The sequence below is a fragment of the Apium graveolens genome, chromosome 6, assembly GCF_009905375.1.
Source record: "Apium graveolens cultivar Ventura chromosome 6, ASM990537v1, whole genome shotgun sequence".
Classification (NCBI taxonomy): domain Eukaryota; kingdom Viridiplantae; phylum Streptophyta; class Magnoliopsida; order Apiales; family Apiaceae; genus Apium; species Apium graveolens.
Genome location: NC_133652.1, coordinates 64,565,358 through 64,586,117, shown reverse-complemented (window position 1 = coordinate 64,586,117; position 20,760 = coordinate 64,565,358).

Sequence of the window (20,760 nt, the reverse complement as noted above, 5' to 3'; positions counted from 1 at the left end):
TTGAGTGTATTAGACACTCTTAAACTACAAGTTTTCCTTCAAAACTTTTACACAAGACTCTCCTGACCTAAGGGCATCTCCCAAACTTGATGTGGCTCAAGGGCCTAACTTGGGCCTTCTTGGGCCTAAGCTAAAAGTCCAAGATTCCCCTGTTTTTCTGGGCAGAAAACGCCCTGACTTGAATTAACTTGTGACACATGGTTGTAATTCATATCCTATTAACTATGGTTGAAAAAACTTCTCTGACACTCCCTATAACTAAGGCCTAACAGGGCCTAATGAGGGCCTACCCATGACATGGTCAAATCTCCCTATTTCTAAGTTGCAACAAAACTGTCCCCTGCTGGACAGATTTTGTTATTCTACTTGTGCACCTAACCAAATGACATGCAAACCTCCAACAAACACCTAAAACCTTTTATATACTCCCAATACTAACTTCTGGTGGCTTGGGCCTCAAAGTGCACATCAATGACATGGTCAAAACTCACTCTAAACCTCAGGGTACTAAACTGATTTTCTGCAGAAATTATAACTCTCATTTCTCCAAGGTTTTGACTTGACAAACTCAACTACCAACAACCCAATACCCAAACCAAGACTTAATCATGGTGATCTACTGAACTAACTCCCTTATTCTCAAAATAACTTTGGTGGAGACCATCCTTACCTAAGGTGAAATTATGGTAAAACAAAAGAAACTACACTTCACAACTCACAAATCATCAAGTTTTTGAAACAACAAGATATACATTTTTATAAAAGATAACCACGAATTATTACCATGCATCAAGGAGCATTAATCAATATTAACACCTTATTCCTACTGAAATTAAAGCTTACTAACAAAATCTTTCCAAATGATCAAAATCTTCCAACATTCCAAAAGAAATTTACATGCATGCATGTCTTCGAGTTTTACCAATCAAAGCAACATGTTTTCTAAATATATATTACCATGAAATTGACATGCAAGCCTATAATAAGCTATATATAGATGATCACTTAGCATGCAAAGGGTTTTATCAAGACTTCACTAAGATTTTCATGTTATCATCACAAAAACACACAAAGTGGAACATGACAACCAAAACACCATCCATTCGGCTCCTATCAAGTCATGGTCGAATGGATTAGGGTGAAAACAACAATTGCATGAGTGTAACATACTCATGTCTAGCCATTCTCAACCCTTTGCTACTATAACTCATGGTGAAAGCCTTGAATTCACAAGAATCAAGGATATTCACTTGGAGTTTTAACAACACACCACCATGCAAGTCAACACACAAGTTTTTCTACTCTAAACTCTTAAGATATATAAGGACAACATGTAGGGAGTAGGATTACTTGATAATAGGATGATTTTTTGAGTGAGAAATGAAGAAAGAAGGGGATGGGGGCTCAGTTTTTGGGAATTGCCGAGAGGGGAGGGGGAAAAGCCGAGGAGGGGAAGAAGGAGATGAGAGTGAAGTGGTGGGGTGAAGTGAAGTGATGATCACTTCTTTGAGTTGTTTTTATGTCTTGATTTGACTATAATGTGAGTGGGTTTGAGAAATGACAAGGGTATCCTTCTAGCTAGAACTAAGCTAACTTGCATGCAAGGTCAAGGAGGTAATTTGGCTACTAGTTCATGAGTTAGTGGGTTTGGAATTGTCCTCTTTGTCCTTAAAAAGAATGAAAGGGTGGTTTGCATGCAAGGGCTTTCTTGTAATTTGCTAAATATGACAACTAAAATTTATAAAGATTTATTTTTATAAAATAAAATACAAGTTCAAAAATTATAAAATTTATACCATAAAATAACTTGGATTTTTAGAAATTTTATAAAACTACTTTTGAATTTTGTGAACAAATAACTTTTTAAAAAGATATTTATTCAAGGTTTAAGATATTCCTTATAAATCAAAAATGAAAGAAATAATTAAACTTTTGATTTGAAAAATCATATACCACATATCGAAAATTTAAGACACAGATATTCTCATTCACATAAGCATACAATAGTTGAATATATTGGCATTCGGCTTTATAATTACACCAAATTTTACAATTAATATTACACGAAAATGCCGGTTGTAACATAGACTTAAGAAATAATCTTAATTCATAGATATTATCAGTATCAAATGCAAGAGTAGACTAAGGTACCTTTAATTCAACATTTTCGGCCTCAACATTAGCATTTGCCATGAGAGCATAATTGATCCCATCATCTGACTCTGATGAATCATCCCAGTTTATTTTCTTTGAGATCAAAGCTTGTTTCTTATCAGCTCTGGATTTTTTGCAGTCAGCTGTAAAGTGTCCAAGTCTATCACAGCTGTAACATCTCTCTTTTGACTTGTCAAATTTTCCAGATCCTGATTCCTTATTTCTTCTATTGTTCCTCTTATCAGAGTTTGAGGAACTGGAACCTTTTCTGGAAAATCTTCTCCCTTTCCTGAAGTTCTTGTAGACCATCTTATTAAAACTTTTAACCAGTAGGGCAGCCATTTAATCCATATCTTCATTGTTATTGTGATCACTGTCAGTATCTGATTTAGTATCAGGATTTGAGTCATCATCGGAACTTGATGATTCAGTATCTGACTTAGCAATCATGGCTTTCCCTTTGGAGTAGCTTTTCCTTCTAGCTTTCTCCTCTGGCTTCTCTTCCACTTTGAGTGCAACTGGTCTAGCTTTTAATCTTTTCCTCTTGCTTCTTTGCTCCATCTCTAGTTCATGAGTTTTCAAAATTTCGTATTAAGGTCCCGTAAAAGGGCTATATTAAGCTAGAAGGGGATTGAATAGCTTAATTACCAATTTAAAAATTATTATGGTGTTTTAAAATAATGTATCCCTTTTTAAAACTTTACCGAGTAGTTATGCAGTTTACATGTGCTGAAAATAAAGTTCAAGGAAAGAAAATACCACTCGACGATTTTATCCTAGTTCGCGATAGCGCAACCTCTAATAGATTCGCTCACCCCTACATCCAGTCCCCGAGCTCCTCTCCCGGACTCGGGATTTTCCCTTCTAATAAACTCGCTCCTTTAGTTGGCGGAGAAGTCTTTACACCCTTACAAATATTTGTCTTGGTGTGTAACACAAGGGTTACCACCTCAAAATAAATGTAATACCTACACAACTTATCTTAGACAATAACTCCCTGCTATATCTTCAAAGTTGATGTAGAACCCTTGTGTGGACTTGGCTTCCTTAGCTTTTGTCGGTCTTGGATCTTAGTGATTCGGTCTTGGGTCTTTCCTCTTCTTCACGGTGCAAATACTTCTAACTCCCCGTTAGTACGTATAGGACTTGGGTCTTAGAACGAGAATCACCTCACGTCAATTCACCTCACTACAAAACTAATAAGACAATCCATAAAACAAAATGCATACAGAAGAGATGGGTTGAACTAGTATGTTACTGTACTAGCCCAAAAGATAATGTAATATTCAAATAAGAATATTAAATATCAACTATGTATACTTGAATTGAGATATAGAATAATATGTCAAGTATACTTTCGATTACTCCGTCTTTATTGATAATGTTTATCGGAGTTGTGACGCCCTCCAAACCCGGGGTCTAGATTTGGGGGTCACTCGCCAATAAACCAAAATAAAATAATCACAGCGGAATAATATAATAAATACGACCCCTTTACCTGCACTGGATCGATCACAGGTTATAGTATGGAACAGGCACTACTACAAATCAAGTGTTATTACAACCATAAGTCTAATTAGTTTTACAGATTATTCAAATTTTATTACAAACCTCTAGACTATCCAAGCGTCCCAAAACAGTCTACCTGGAATACACACCACTATTTACAAGCACTCGACTTCTGGTCAAACTTGGGACTCAGGCCTGCTCTGGCTTAGCTGAAATATTAGAATAATAAACAAGTATGAGCGAAAGAAATGCTCAGCAAGCAGTATAAAGTTTGTAAATGAACAACAATAACAATATCTGAGTAAAATCAGAAGCTGATATAAACTTTAAAGTTTAAGCGACAGTTTAATAAAACACAATTATGCACTATGCTGTTTCTGATGATCAGTCATGAAACAACACCGGTATCCCGCAGCCATACCGTAAATATAGGTATCGATATCCCGCAGCCATACCGTACCTATTGGATATCCATGAAGAAGGCATATATTCGCCTAGCAAGATATTACACTTTCGTATAATAACTCACGCTGGACCGGTGCCTCGGCCCCTTATGCTAACCAAGAATCAATTCACGAAACAATTTTTTTTTTGATTAAAGGAGTCGGATCAATGACATCCTTATCTATTCAACTCCCCATGTCATATGGTCCGGAGTTATCTCAACAACTGATGGCGAAATAACTAGAACAATTAGTTATTTGCTAATCTCAATTCAATGTTCCACTGTATAGAGTGATTTATAGCGAAATACATAAAACGTTTAACTATTCTGAACTTAGAATAGTATGGGAATCGAAAGAATAAAGTTCGGAGTCAATATCAATTGAATGATAAATGAAAATAAAGGTACTTGCATAATATAATTCAAAATAAACGTCACTTGAACAATAAGTGAAGTTAGGGGTACTTGCCTGGTATGCTCAATAACCTCTTACTTTAACTCTGCTTCTAACTGATGGCTACTATCTTCGTCTAACACTTGATTGCACTCCTTGCTACTTGATTCTATAAACAAAAGGACTATCTTAATTGGCAGAACTAAACTCAACCGACGTAACTATACACCTTGACATCTACCCGATCGTTTATAACTAACATGGCATTTTAAAACTGTAACAGACAACATGTATATCACGTATCACGTAATCATGGTATTCGTATAACACGTACTCACATATTTCATATAATACATAAGTCAGATCATTATGAGATACATCTCAGTGCGTTCAGAATAAAATTTAGGTCATTATTAGCATTTACCGACCAAATACCGACTTAAACTGATACACAAATCAAATGACATTGCAATACAAAAGAAATCAGGTCTCAAAAGTATTTTTATTAAAAGCGCAATATTTTTCTGAATCTGTACGCGTTCGTTTCGTATTAAACGGACGAACGGTTTAATTATTATGAATAAAATTAGAAATAATAGATTTAAATCAATTAATAATAATATTAATTGATTTTTAAATACCAAAATATAATTTTTAAAATCTAAAAATAATTTTTTAGGAATTATTTGAATTAATTATTAATAATTTTCATTTATTTAACTATTTATAAATAAAATTAATTGATTAATTGATTTTTAATCAATTAATTAAATTCATAAATAATTAACTAAAATGAATTATAAATAATTAAATCAAATTGTATTTTTGAAAATAATTAAAGAAAATAATTTTAGGAATTTAAAATAATTAAGAAAATAATTTTTAGAATTAAAAATAATAAGTAAATGATTTTTAAATATAAAATAAATGATTTTTGGAAATAAGAAAGTAATTTCAAAATAAATTTTAAAAAAATAAAGGCAGAAACAGATTTTAAGATTTTGAATTTGGGAAAAAAAAGATCAAGGGACTAGGGTTAGGGTTTCGTCCGGGTCGGATAATGGGTCAAAACCGGGTTGGGGAAGAACACCAAGAACCCTACCGGTTGTTTCCCCAGATTCCGGCGAGGCTTGAATCCGGCGAAACTCCGGTAGTGCTCCGGTGGCCCTTTCGATGCCCAGAATCCAGTTAAACTCAGCATAACTTTAACACATATATGTTCCTAGCAATTTAACAACATGACTGCAATTATCAGCCGCCCGAATCGACGATTCAATCGTCGATTCCGACGATCTACAGCCGCTGCCGGTGACAAGTACAGCCAGACTTCGACCTGCACCATTTCTCAACCAAACTCAAGGATATATGGCTTAAATTAAAGCTACAACTCCCTGGAATCTAATTATCTAACTCAAATCAATCACAAATCAGTCACAAATCCTGAAAAATCGAATACAAAAACCCAAGAACACAAGAACTCGGTCAATATTATTCCGAACCATAACGTGATTAAAACTTGTCCAAAATAACTCTAATATTCATATCAAAGCTAACTGTAATAACATAAACCATCACAAGTTCGTAAAACTCAAGAATCAAACTCGGATGTCCAGAACAAAAATTGAATTTTTGGTTCGATTACCGGTTGTTGAATCTGATAATACGAGGATGAAGCTGATGATCCAAGCTTCGTTTTGGATACTCACACTTCAAAATCCGAAATCAAATTCACTATCAATCAAAGGGATTGATTCTCCAAGATATGAACACCCCCAAGAATAATTTCTTGGTTTTTCTTTTATTTTCTGAATTTTTAATGAAATAAATCAATAAAATAATTCCTAATCAGCTATTTATATATGTACATAAATTAATACCCCAAAATAAATTAAGAGTGTTTTTATCCCCTAAATTACAATAATTAAGCCCCAAAATAATAATTACAGGGAATAATTTTAAAAACGATAAAATACAAAATTAATGTCAAAATTCTCCAAAAATTTGCGAATAATTCAAAAATACAAAGATACGGGGTATTTGAAATACGAATAATTTTATAAAAATAAAAACATCGATTTTGTGGGGTTTGTCGTCCCGGTGGGGTCCCGGTCCGTTGATTGATTTTTTTTTTTTTTTGAAAAACGGAAACGATCCCTAAATTCCTAGAAAATCCCAAAAACACGTAAAATACATTGAAACAAGCGTAAAACGAAATAAAACGAGTATCTTAATAAAGACGCCAATAAATACGCGTCCCGATTGCAGATAAGTTCATATAATTGCAATTTAAATATATTTTTAATCAATCGAAAAAAATTTCTGGCCCGCACAGAAACACACATAACAGTTATAACATCTCATATCATAGCAACAATTACTTTAAATTTATAAAACACACAATATTTATTTATTTTAACATATAATATTCACATAATTTTCCCGGATATTACATCCTTCCCCCCTTAACAGGATTCTGTCCTCAGAATCAGCCTAGAAAAATAAATGAGGATACTTGGTTCGCATTTCGCTTTCCAACTCCCAGGTCGACTCTTCAACCTTGGGATTCCTCCACAAGACTCGCACTAAAGATACAGATTTATTCCTAAGCACTCTTTCTTTCTTATCTAAAATCTGCACTGGTTGCTCTACAAAAGACAAATCTGGCTGGATCTCTACTGGCTCGTATTCTATCACATGATTCGAATCAGGCAAATAACACTTCAACATTGACACGTGGAACACGTTGTGAATATGCTGCATGTGAGGTGGTAACGCTAATTCGTAAGCAACCTTTCCCACACGCTTCAAAATCTCAAAAGGGCCAACATAACGCGGACTCAGCTTTCCTTTCTTTCCAAATCTTGATAAACCTTTCCAAGGTGAGACCTTTAATAGCACTGCTTCACCAACTTCAAATTCCATATCTTTTCTGGTAGGATCAGCATATTTGCGTTGACGATCTTGAGCTGCTGTTAATCTTTTCCGAATGAGTTCTATTTTCTCCTTCGTCTGTTGGATCAATTCTGGACCCAAAATCTTTCTTTCACCAACTTCTTCCCAACATATTGGAGATCTGCATCTTCTACCGTACAAAGCTTCGTAAGGCGGCATTCCAATACTGGCATGATAGCTGTTATTGTAGGAGAATTCAACTAATGGCAAATGCTCGTCCCAACTCCCTTCAAAATCTAGTGTACATACCCTTAGCATATCTTCAATAGTCTGAATCGTTCTTTCACTTTGACCGTCTGTCTGCGGATGATACGCGGTACTCATGTTCAGCTTCGTTCCGAGACAATCTTGAAAACTTCTCCAAAATCTTGAGTTAAATCGAGGATCTCTGTCTGAAACTATGGATACTGGAACTCCGTGTCTTGTCACAATTTCTTTAAGATATAACCGTACCAATTTATCCATTGAGAATCTCTCGTTGATAGGAAGAAAATGCGCCGACTTCGTCAATCTGTCGATAATAACCCAAGTAGCATCATGATTCGCCCTGGTCCTCGGTAATCCAATTACGAAATCCATCGCTATATGCTCCCATTTCCATTCTGGAATGTCCAATGGTTGTATCAGTCCACTGGGCCTTTGATGTTCCGCTTTGACTCGCTGGCAAGTGTAATACTTACTTACCCATTCTGCAATTTCCTTCTTCATGCTTGGCCACCAAAAGTTTTCTCTTAAGTCTCTGTACATCTTCGTACTCCCGGGATGAATTGAATATCTAGAGTTGTGAGCATCTCGAAGAATTTCATCTTTCAGCTCGGCTACATTGGGTATCCATATTCTGGAAGAAAATCTTAATATCCCTTTATCATCCTTTTGACTCCCTATTTCTTCTCCTGTCAAACTGTCTCGTTCATGGCTCATCACTTCTTCCTGACATCTTCTTATTTTCTCTAATAATTCTGGTTGAAAAGACATTGCACACAATACCTCTGTAGACATACTTGAAATACTGACCTCTATTTCTAGCTTCTCAAATTCCCTGATTAATTCCTCGGATGAAGTTATCATGTTCAACCTTTCTTTTCTGCTCAGCGCGTCGGCCACCACATTTGCTTTGCCTGGATGATAGTTAATAGTACAGTCGTAATCCTTGATTAGTTCTAGCCATCTCCTCTGCCTCATGTTCAATTCCTTCTGGGTAAAGATATATTTCAAACTCTTGTGGTCCGTGTAGATCTCGCACTTTTCCCCATAAAGATAATGCCTCCAAATCTTCAATGCAAATACTATAGCTGCCAATTCCAGATCATGCGTTGGATACTTTTCTTCATTTGGTTTCAACTGTCTTGAAGCGTAAGCTATTACCTTGTCATGCTGCATCAAAACACATCCTAATCCTTTGTACGATGCGTCACTGTAGATCACAAAATTTCCTTGTTCATCTGGCAAGACTAGCACTGGAGAAGATACTAATCTATTCTTTAATTCCTGGAAACTTTCTTCGCACTTCTCATCCCATTCAAATTTCTGATTCTTCCTGGTAAGCTTTGTCAATGGCGTAGCTATCTTTGCAAAATCTTGCACAAATCTTCTGTAGTAACCTGCCAATCCCATGAAACTTCTTACTTCCGTTGGTGTTTTTGGCCTCTCCCAGTTGATTACGGCTTCAATCTTTGCTGGATCCACTTCCACTCCTTTATTGCTAATCACGTGCCCAAGAAATCGTACTTCTTTTAACCAAAATTCACACTTGGAAAACTTTGCGTATAACCTTTCCTGTCGCAGTATCTCCAGAACTATCCTCAAATATTCTACATGCTCCTCTTCTGTTTTGGAATAGATCAAGATGTCGTCTATAAACACGATCACGAATTTATCCAAATACTTCTTAAATACTCGATTCATTAGATCCATGAAAGCCGCTGGTGCGTTAGTTAATCCAAATGCCATTACTAGAAACTCATAATGCCCATATCTGGTTCTAAATGCGGTCTTCGGAATGTCTTCAGGCTTGATCTTTAGTTGATGATATCCGGATCTTAAATCAATCTTAGAAAACCATACAGCGCCTCTCAATTGGTCAAACAAATCATCGATCCTTGGTAACGGATACTTGTTCTTAATGGTTAGCTTATTCAGTTCTCGATAGTCGATACACAGTCGCATACTCCCATCCTTCTTTTTGACAAACAGTACTGGTGCGCCCCATGGGGATACACTGGGTCTTATAACTCCTTTCTCCAAAAGATCTTGCAGCTGAGATGCCAATTCTTTCATTTCCACTGGTGCCATCCGGTACGGGGCTTTAGAAACTGGTTCTGTTCCGGGTGCTAGATCAATCGCAAATTCAATTTCTCTGTCGGGAGGTAATCCTGGTAGATCATCTGGGAAAACATCTGAAAATTCGTTGACAACTGGAATCGCTTCTAGTGCTGAAACTTCTTTACTGGTGTCTATCACATGGGCCAAATATGCTTCGCAATTCTGACGCAATAACTTCTTCACTTGAGCGATCGTTAAGAACTTCTTTTCTTGCTTATTTCCTCGGAATATCACCTTCTTCTTACTATCCAAGGTCTGAAGTCTCACTTTCCTATTCTTACAATCAATCTGAGCGTTATTTTCTGACAACCAATCCATTCCTAAAATAACATCAAATTCTCCCAACTTAAAAGGTATTAAGTCAGCATAGAAATGATGTCCTCCTATCTTAATATCGCACTTCGGGCACACTCGGTCGACGGAAACTTGATCCTTATTAGCTAACTCTATCATTAATGTTTGTTCTAACAACTTAACTTCACAATGCAGTTTATCGACAAAACTTTGAGAAATAAATGATCTTGTAGCTCCAGAATCAAATAAAACTTTAGCATCTATGGAGTTGACTGGAAGCGTACCTGCCACCACGTCTGAACTCTGAACAGCATCCTTCATAGTCATATTGAATGTCCTAGCCTTTGACTGGTCCTTTGTTGGTGGTCCTTCAATCCTTGGCACACCTTGAGATGATGGTCCTGCAATCCTTGGAACATTTACACTTTGTACTTGCTCTTTGCAGTTGTTGGCATAATGTCCTGTCTTCCCACATCGGAAACACGTAACTTCTTGCATCTGATTGCGGCACTCATAGGCATGATGTCCCTTCATATTACACTTGTAGCACACAGAATTAGCTTTACAAATCCCAGAATGTTTCCTGCCACAAAACTTGCAATCTGGCATGGGTGGACGATTGGACCTCTGCTGATTTGAATTCTGAAAACGGTTGACTGGTCCTCCATTTCCTGATTGTGGTCTTCTGAATCCCATATTCCTATTACCCTGAAAATCTGGCCTTTTGTTAAAACGACTCTGAAAATTACTTGACTGCTGACCTCCCTCTGAGGTTTCCATTTTCCTTTTCTTCCCATCCTTTCCTTTCTGTGACATATCACTCCTACTCTCAATCACCATTGCCTTCTGAACCACTGCCACATATGAAGTCAACTCAAACATGGCCACTCTGTTCTGAATCCAAAACTTCAATCCCTGTTCGAATCTTCTTGCTTTCTTTTCATCTGTATCAACCTGGTCTGGCACGAACCTTGCTAACTCAGTAAACTTAGCCTCGTACTCAGCCACAGTAAGATCACCCTGGGTCAGATTCAAGAACTTAATCTCCATTTGATTCTTCATATACCTCGGGAAATATTTCTCCAGGAACAACTCTGTGAATCTCTCCCAAGTTATAAACTCACCTCCTTCCAATGCTCATGTGGATTCCCACCAATAGTTCGCCTCGCCCTTCAAAAAGTAACTTGCAAACTTGGTCTTCTGCTCAGCTCCTGCTCCGACCAATTCAAAAGCCTTTTCCATTTCCTTGAGCCATGCATTGGCTTCCACAGGATCAACACTTCCCTTGAACTCAGGTGGCTTCACTGCTTGAAACTGCTTAAAAGTCACTGCTGGTGGTGCTGCTGCTTGCTGCTGTTGTTGATGTTGTTGCTGTTGTTGCTGCTGCGTAAGATGTAACATCTGCTGCTGCATCAGTCCCAACATCTGGATAATCGCTGGATCTGTACGACTCGCGGTATGATCCTCTCCTGAATTATTCCTTTTCTTTGGAGCCATTATTCTAGTAAGAGAACAAGCAACATATATAATAATATGTCAAGCATTGTGTCAAATATGTAGCAATTCTTTAGCATCTTAAAGTTCGCAAACACTATCTCTTCTCAAAATATCATAAACTTGCTACCATATTAACACAAGCGACATGATTATCACATAATCCTGCTTATTATCTCGAGAATAATAACATAAAGAAAATTTACTCCGAATTATCCAAACCTTATAAATCCTTACTTAAAATCTCAACTAAACTAACAAAATAACAGGGCAATGACACAAGGCCTAAGGCTAACTGCAGAACAGGAAACCTAAACAACTTAACTATAACCCAGCCCAATATCCTAAATTTAATCCTATAAAAGCTAAATATACGCGCCTATCTTATGTGATCTTCCTATGACTCATCTATGACAATCCTACGCCTGTTTCAGTGACCATAACCTGTAGCTCTGATACCAACCTGTGACGCCCTCCAAACCCGGGGTCTAGATTTGGGGGTCACTCGCCAATAAACCAAAATAAAATAATCACAGCGGAATAATATAATAAATACGACCCTTTTACCTGCACTGGATCGATCACAGGTTATAGTATGGAACAGGCACTACTACAAATCAAGTGTTATTACAACCATAAGTCTAATTAGTTTTACAGATTATTCAAATTTTATTACAAACCTCTAGACTATCCAAGCGTCCCAAAACAGTCTACCTGGAATACACACCACTATTTACAAGCACTCGACTTCTGGTCAAACTTGGGACTCAGGCCTGCTCTGGCTTAGCTGAAATATTAGAATAATAAACAAGTATGAGCGAAAGAAATGCTCAGCAAGCAGTATAAAGTTTGTAAATGAACAACAATAACAATATCTGAGTAAAATCAGAAGCTGATATAAACTTTAAAGTTTAAGCGACAGTTTAATAAAACACAATTATGCACTATGCTGTTTCTGATGATCAGTCATGAAACAACACCGGTATCCCGCATCCATACCGTAAATATAGGTATCGATATCCCGCAGCCATACCGTACCTATTGGATATCCATGAAGAAGGCATATATTCGCCTAGCAAGATATTACACTTTCGTATAATAACTCACGCTGGACCGGTGCCTCGGCCCCTTATGCTAACCAAGAATCAATTCACGAAACAATTTTTTTTTTGATTAAAGGAGTCGGATCAATGACATCCTTATCTATTCAACTCCCCATGTCATATGGTCCGGAGTTATCTCAACAACTGATGGCGAAATAACTAGAACAATTAGTTATTTGCTAATCTCAATTCAATGTTCCACTGTATAGAGTGATTTATAGCGAAATACATAAAACGTTTAACTATTCTGAACTTAGAATAGTATGGGAATCGAAAGAATAAAGTTCGGAGTCAATATCAATTGAATGATAAATGAAAATAAAGGTACTTGCATAATATAATTCAAAATAAACGTCACTTGAACAATAAGTGAAGTTAGGGGTACTTGCCTGGTATGCTCAATAACCTCTTACTTTAACTCTGCTTCTAACTGATGGCTACTATCTTCGTCTAACACTTGATTGCACTCCTTGCTACTTGATTCTATAAACAAAAGGACTATCTTAATTGGCAGAACTAAACTCAACCGACGTAACTATACGTCTTGACATCTACCCGATCGTTTATAACTAACATGGCATTTTAAAACTGTAACAGACAACATGTATATCACGTATCACGTAATCATGGTATTCGTATAACACGTACTCACATATTTCATATAATACATAAGTCAGATCATTATGAGATACATCTCAGTGTGTTCAGAATAAAATTTAGGTCATTATTAGCATTTACCGACCAAATACCGACTTAAACTGATACACAAATCAAATGACATTGCAATACAAAAGAAATCAGGTCTCAAAAGTATTTTTATTAAAAGCGCAATATTTTTCTGAATCTGTACGCGTTCGTTTCGTATTAAACGGACGAACGGTTTAATTATTATGAATAAAATTAGAAATAATAGATTTAAATCAATTAATAATAATATTAATTGATTTTTAAATACCAAAATATAATTTTTAAAATCTAAAAATAATTTTTTAGGAATTATTTGAATTAATTATTAATAATTTTCATTTATTTAACTATTTATAAATAAAATTAATTGATTAATTGATTTTTAATCAATTAATTAAATTCATAAATAATTAACTAAAATGAATTATAAATAATTAAATCAAATTGTATTTTTGAAAATAATTAAAGAAAATAATTTTAGGAATTTAAAATAATTAAGAAAATAATTTTTAGAATTAAAAATAATAAGTAAATGATTTTTAAATATAAAATAAATGATTTTTGGAAATAAGAAAGTAATTTCAAAATAAATTTTAAAAAAATAAAGGCAGAAACAGATTTTAAGATTTTGAATTTGGGAAAAAAAAGATCAAGGGACTAGGGTTAGGGTTTCGTCCGGGTCGGATAATGGGTCAAAACCGGGTTGGGGAAGAACACCAAGAACCCTACCGGTTGTTTCCCCAGATTCCGGCGAGGCTTGAATCCGGCGAAACTCCGGTAGTGCTCCGGTGGCCCTTTCGATGCCCAGAATCCAGTTAAACTCAGCATAACTTTAACACATATATGTTCCTAGCAATTTAACAACATGACTGCAATTATCAGCCGCCCGAATCGACAATTCAATCGTCGATTCCGACGATCTACAGCCGCTGCCGGCGACAAGTACAGCCAGACTTCGACCTGCACCATTTCTCAACCAAACTCAAGGATATATGGCTTAAATTAAAGCTACAACTCCCTGGAATCTAATTATCTAACTCAAATCAATCACAAATCAGTCACAAATCCTGAAAAATCGAATACAAAAACCCAAGAACACAAGAACTCGGTCAATATTATTCCGAACCATAACGTGATTAAAACTTGTCCAAAATAACTCTAATATTCATATCAAAGCTAACTGTAATAACATAAACCATCACAAGTTCGTAAAACTCAAGAATCAAACTCGGATGTCCAGAACAAAAATTGAATTTTTGGTTCGATTACCGGTTGTTGAATCTGATAATACGAGGATGAAGCTGATGATCCAAGCTTCGTTTTGGATACTCACACTTCAAAATCCAAAATCAAATTCACTATCAATCAAAGGGATTGATTCTCCAAGATATGAACACCCCCAAGAATAATTTCTTGGTTTTTCTTTTATTTTCTGAATTTTTAATGAAATAAATCAATAAAATAATTCCTAATCAGCTATTTATATATGTACATAAATTAATACCCCAAAATAAATTAAGAGTGTTTTTATCCCCTAAATTACAATAATTAAGCCCCAAAATAATAATTACGGGGAATAATTTTAAAAACGATAAAATACAAAATTAATGTCAAAATTCTCCAAAAATTTGCGAATAATTCAAAAATACAAAGATACGGGGTATTTGAAATACGAATAATTTTATAAAAATAAAAACATCGATTTTGTGGGGTTTGTCGTCCCGGTGGGGTCCCGGTCCGTTGATTGATTTTTTTTTTTTTGAAAAACGGAAACGATCCCTAAATTCCTAGAAAATCCCAAAAACACGTAAAATACATTGAAACAAGCGTAAAACGAAATAAAACGAGTATCTTAATAAAGACGCCAATAAATACGCGTCCCGATTGCAGATAAGTTCATATAATTGCAATTTAAATATATTTTTAATCAATCGAAAAAAATTTCTGGCCCGCACAGAAACACACATAACAGTTATAACATCTCATATCATAGCAACAATTACTTTAAATTTATAAAACACACAATATTTATTTATTTTAACATATAATATTCACATAATTTTCCCGGATATTACAGGAGTAATACAAGAAGTCTTTTTTATATATATATATAAGCAATATGGCTTATGAGTTCTTTAGTATTCTTCTTCATTTGATTATGTATTTATAGATCGAAGAATACTTTAGTTATAATCCTAGAATTATAACTTGTCCTTCTTAATCTTGTAGGTTTAAGGATTTTAGTATACTTGTATTTTGACAATTATAGAGCCAAAGTATACTTTTAACTTCGTGCATAATTTATAGGTTCTATATAAGCCAAGATCGAGATAAAAGAAGTACAAGTAATTGGCTTTGGATTTGTGCTTTTGAAGCTTAGACGGATGATTACAAAGTTTACTATTTATCGATTTATTATCCCACGGAACACTAAAGATGTTAGTGGGGATTATATGATACTTTTTGTAATGATACTATATACACGAACTATGTGTTGGCCAAGATCGAGATAAATAAAGTGCAAGTAATTGACCAACTCATGTGATTGAATCCGTTTTTGAAGCTTAGATGGATGATTACGAAGTTTACTATTTATCGATTTATAATCCTACGGAACACTAATGATGTTAGTAGGGATTATACAATACTTTTCGTAATGATACTATATACACAAACTATGCGTTGGCCAAGATCGAGATAAATAAAGTGCAAGTAATTGGCCAACTCGTGTGTTTAAATCCGTCTTTGATATTTGACAAAATTACGAAGCTTACTATTGATCGAATTATAATCCCACAGAACACTAAAGATGTTAGTGAGGATTATACGATACCTTTCGTAATTATATTTATATTCACGAAATATGTTGGCCAAGATAGAGATAAATAAAGTGCAATTAATTGGACAACTCGCGAGTTTTTTCAAATATGAAATCTCACTCGTGAGGAGTTATAGAGATTTAAGTACTTGTATTTTATAGATCTTCTTCTTTTAAAGCTTCTTTTTGAAGATCAAGTACTTATTCGAATTCCGAGTTCAAATCTTTGTTTTCTTTTCTTTGAGAACCTTCTTTATAGGAGATCTAGTATTAGAGCTTGATATGAAGTAGAGAAATTAAGTACAAATCTCAAATAAAAGAAACTCAAAGAAGAAGTTAAATATTACCACTTTTGGAAAACGGTCGGAAAAGTTCGCTGGAAAAATTCATCGGAGGTTTGGTCGGATTTTGGCACTACGGTCGAACTTGGGCAGCCTTTGGGAGGCCGAAGAGTGGTAGTGGATGAGCTCACTTGGTGGGAACAAACTTGGTTGGGTGAAGCTAAGCTTGGGTTTAAAAAAACTTATATATATGTATATGTATTTAAGAGATAGAAGGTTTTTGAGAAGAAGTATGTGTATAGAATTTGAAAGATATGAAGAGAGGCACTTCTTGAAAAAATCCCAGCTACTTTGTGGCTCTTTTTATTGGTTGAAATGGGTTGAGGTGGGGGTTTATTTATTGGAAAAGCTAGGTGAATTGAATGGTGGAGATTTGAGGAAAATGGATGGTGGATGTTGTATGTCACATGGATTGATGACATGGCAAGTAGGTTTTGTTTCTTTTCTAGCCATATAAGACAAACAACTTTATGGGATTCAAAACTCAGCTGATATAATTGATTAAATATATATTTTCCTTTTCTTTTAATCATTGTTTAATCATTTTAATTAAGCATTAAGTACCATTAAATATGACCTCATTAAAAACTCTTAAATAAATACCATAAAAAATATGATAATTATCTAATTATTATAAAATGATGTTTTGCAAGTTTTGGTCAACTTTGGTCAATGATAACTAGATCAAATGTGGTCAACTGTGGGACCAACTGCCTCAAAATTTGTGCTTGGACAAAAATTATTGAAATGTAACGAAATTTTTACCATGCATATAAAATACCATTTAAATGATCCATACCAAATTTAAAGTCATTCTAGTGGGTGGAAGTATTTTATTTAAAGTATAGACGGTTCTGTCAGCCTTTTCTTCCGAGTAAAAATATCATTAGTCTTGAAATTAAATATATGGATCTTTTGACCAAAGTTTTGAATTGAATAAATACTTGAAATATATTTCCTAATATATAAAATATATTTCCTAATATATAAAATATATTTGGATGGTAGAAAATATTTTAGAGTATTTTTTAATAATCTTTTCCGAGAAATGTTGATTTTACGAAATGAGAGTAAAGTACTTCACGTATACATGGAATGGGTTATAAAAATGGATATTAGTATTTCAATCATGAATATTAATAAAATTTGAATCAAAACTCTTTTGATGGATGTAAAAATATATTTTGGAGCGAAGAGTAAAATATTTTTGATATAGCACGAGTCTTCTAAGGAATATTTATGATATATTCCTTTTTCGAGCTTGTTGCCTTATTGATGTTGCAACTGAGATTTAGGAAATATCGTGTCTTGATGTTTCTTCTTTGATCACATTGCCTTAGAGATATATTCCATAACGATATAATTTTGATGTTTCAGAATAATGGAATATCTCTTTTATATGATTATTCATGAAAATAATTTTGCTAGTTTGACCATTTGACTTTGATTTGGATCAGTTAAATTCATGTCCTAATGGAGAGGATCTACGTGTATTTAAATTTTATGTTTAATCGTACAAATACCAAAATAAATAATATATCGAAGATATCTTTCACTGTAGATCTCATCTAGAGGAGTTTCATCAAGTTCATAATTATCCCTTATTGATGTGACCTTATAGTCCCACTTTTCAGGGAGAGCAAGTAGGAACTTCAGGTTTGAGTCCTCAAAATCATATTCTTTGTCGACAAGGGATAAATCATTCAGCAACTTCTGAAATCTGTCATAGATCTCAGCTAAGGACTCATTGTCCCTTGAGTCAAAGTGCTCATTTTCTTGAGTAAGTATTGTCCTCCTGTTATTCTTGATAACAGTTGTACCTTGACACTTTACTTCTAAAGCATCCCATATCTCTTTTGTTGTCTTACATCCAATGACTCTATTGGACATAACACTATCAAGACTGCTGTGCAGGATGTGTCTGACATTAGCATCCTTCATGATAGATGAGATATCTTCAGGAGAGTAGTCCTTCCTATCTTTGTCTATCATCTTCTCTGGTTCTCCTGCAACCGAGACAACTACCTTCATTGGTTTGTGAGGAACATCATAGATCCTGTTCATATATTCAGGATTTATGGCTTCCAAGCACATGGCCATCTTGACTTTCCAGATTGGATATCATGTATCTTCACGATAGGCACCTTGATTGCTTTATACCTACTCATGTTGCAGGTTATCTGTGATGTGGATGGGGGTTGTGGCTTCGGATCCAGATTCTGTGTTTCTTCTTCTCCTTTGTTTGACATGATTGATTAATCTTCAGATCTTAAACTATTTGTACGTCAACATCAAGCTCTGATACCAATTATTAGGCCCTTAATCAACTGTAGAGGGGGTGAATACAGTTAATATAACCAATTCGACAAAGCTTCAACAGAATCAACAGTTTTTATATTATCTGATAAAAACTTATTACACATGTACTCTCTCGAAATGATGAATAAATATCCTTGAGAGCTGCTAGGTTATGCGAAAGATATAACAATGTCGCAATGCTTATAGCATGAACCTAAACTATGCTTTATATAGAGCCTACCAATGTATAGGGAATCCTATTCTATTAACAACAAGGAAACTTATACTATTGCTTCTGAGATAAAGTCATTCACCGCCTTGAAGTTCCTGTTTCCTTTTCCTTTTCGAAGATCAACTGATGTGATAAATACTGATTTCATCATCCGTTAACATCATTATCCATTGATATCGTTATCTGTCGAATATCAACATCTGTTGATGTCATCATCATCCGTCGATATTATCATCATCATCCGTCGATGCTTGTAATCATCATATGTCGATGCTTCTGATAGTTTCTATTTGTTATCATTAATTGCTCCTAACATATAATACTATTTCCATATTTGTATCCTATATCCCAGACTTGTAGTAGAATATTTGTTATGTATGTAATAAACTGGTTTATGCGACAGACTCAGTCATGAGATCTGTGGGGTGGCGTCAACAATGAATGATATATTTGGTTATGGTTTGTAATAATACAAGTGTGCGAAACTTGATATCGTGGCGACCTGAATCCACGAAAGGGTGGATTTGGGGGTGTCACAGAGCTGGTATCAGAGCTGTAGTTATATTTACTAGGAACGCGAACCCTGGAAATATAACCGTATACAAGAGAGTATAGTTAAGAGTATCTTATAGCTACTAGATTAAATGATACTTGAAGATAATATGGATCAACGAGATAATGACCCCTTTGACTTAGAAGTATTATCTAAGATTACTATATTGAAAAGTCACCTTATGATGTTACTTTGTTATAACTCAAATGTCAGACTATAGAGCTGCTCAAGATAGGTCACCTCCTCTTTTTCCAGGAGAGAGTGTTGGTTCCAGTTCAGATTCAGACCCTTCTGAGGCTTACATAGTTATATCCAATGATAGTGAGGACATGTCTATTCAGGAGATTCCAGCACCACCAAGAGCACCTCCAGTTAATATATAATTGAAATATTCCCCACCTCGTGATGAGACTTTTGGTTCACCAATTACTGTTGAGGAGCCAGTGATCCAGCATGTTAATGTTACTCCCATTTTCACTACTCTACCTGACTTGACTCTGGTTCCATCACCTATGATTCCTGCTACAGATGTGATACATGTTGGTGTGTCTCCTCGTGAGGAGAATCTGTTAGGAATATGTGTATTAGTTTGATGATAAGTTAAACAAAACACTTAAGTAGAAATCCAGTGTTTGTAGCCTCAACGGATAAGACCATCTTGGCTATCTGTTGAAGGAGTAGCTTTACTTAGCAATAAGTTTAGTATTGTAGCACATTTCATTCTCTGGATTCAAGTTGTAATTCTTAGATGTTGTAGGAAATTATCAGTCATGTTGACTACTAGTGGATATGCAAATAGGAGGGCTAATTGTAAATATTTCATGCCTTGTAATTTTGTATAAGTGAAGAAGTATCAACTGATATTGAAGACCTTCAACGGATAAGAAACAAAGCTTCAACGGATGTCTCTAAAGCTTCAACGGATAATATCCATCAACGGATAAGTGCTTCAACGGATAAGACTTCAACTGCTAATGCATCAACGGATAAAGCTTCAACGGATAAAGCCTCAACGGATAAGGCATCAACGAATGAAAGCTTCAACGGATGCTTAGTTCAATAGCAGTTGATAGTGACAATTCATAAGCTGACAGAGGCACATGGGTTGACAGAGACAAACTGGAATGCGGCAGCCTCTAGGAGGAATCAAGAAAATGCAGCATT